Source organism: Myotis davidii, unplaced genomic scaffold (assembly GCF_000327345.1).
Source record: "Myotis davidii unplaced genomic scaffold, ASM32734v1 scaffold1285, whole genome shotgun sequence".
In the NCBI taxonomy this organism is placed as follows: domain Eukaryota; kingdom Metazoa; phylum Chordata; class Mammalia; order Chiroptera; family Vespertilionidae; genus Myotis; species Myotis davidii.
The window spans coordinates 268,978-269,525 of record NW_006296049.1 but is presented as its reverse complement, the minus strand read 5'-3'; the positions used below and the strand labels follow the sequence as shown (position 1 = coordinate 269,525).

The following is a 548-nucleotide window of genomic DNA, read 5'->3' as shown; positions in this document are numbered from 1 at the left end:
CATCCCTAATTGGCCCCCCACCCTGATTGGGGGAGGGGCTGGCCTTCCAACCTCCCATGTCCCCTGACCGCGCCAGCCTGGCCCCCATCGGCCCCCATTGGGGCAGGCTGGCCAGATCCCACCCATGCATGAATTCATGCACTGGGCCTCTGGTGGGGTAATAAAATCATAGCATGCTGAGGATAGCAGGGACTTACTCTAGTTCAATCTCCAGAGGCTCCAAGAGATTTTAACTTGTATAAACCCTCATAGCTAGACATCATACCAAGCCTAGGCCCTTGTTTTTCTGGCTTCCTAATCCAGTAGAAACTGCCATGCAATTTCCCCCAGTGAAAAAATGAGGTTTAAAACAGATCAGAGGTGCCCTGGCCGGTTTGGCTCAGTGGATAGAGCGTCGGCCTGGGGACTGAAAGGTCCCAGGTTCGATTCCGGTCAAGGGCATGTGCCTGGGTTGCGCGCACATCTCCAGTAGGAGATGTGCAGGGGGCAGCTGATCGATGTTTCTCTCTCATTGATGTTTCTAACTCTCTATCTCTCTCTTTCTCTCT

General features: G+C 53.3%; 1 protein-coding gene across 1 annotated transcript in view; it reads left to right on the top strand.

Annotated features, from left to right (window-relative positions):
- KIF4A (kinesin family member 4A) overlaps positions 1 to 548 on the top strand; it is a 168,994-nt gene that overhangs the window by 17,062 nt on the left and 151,384 nt on the right. The gene's annotated exons all lie outside the window — the stretch shown is intronic.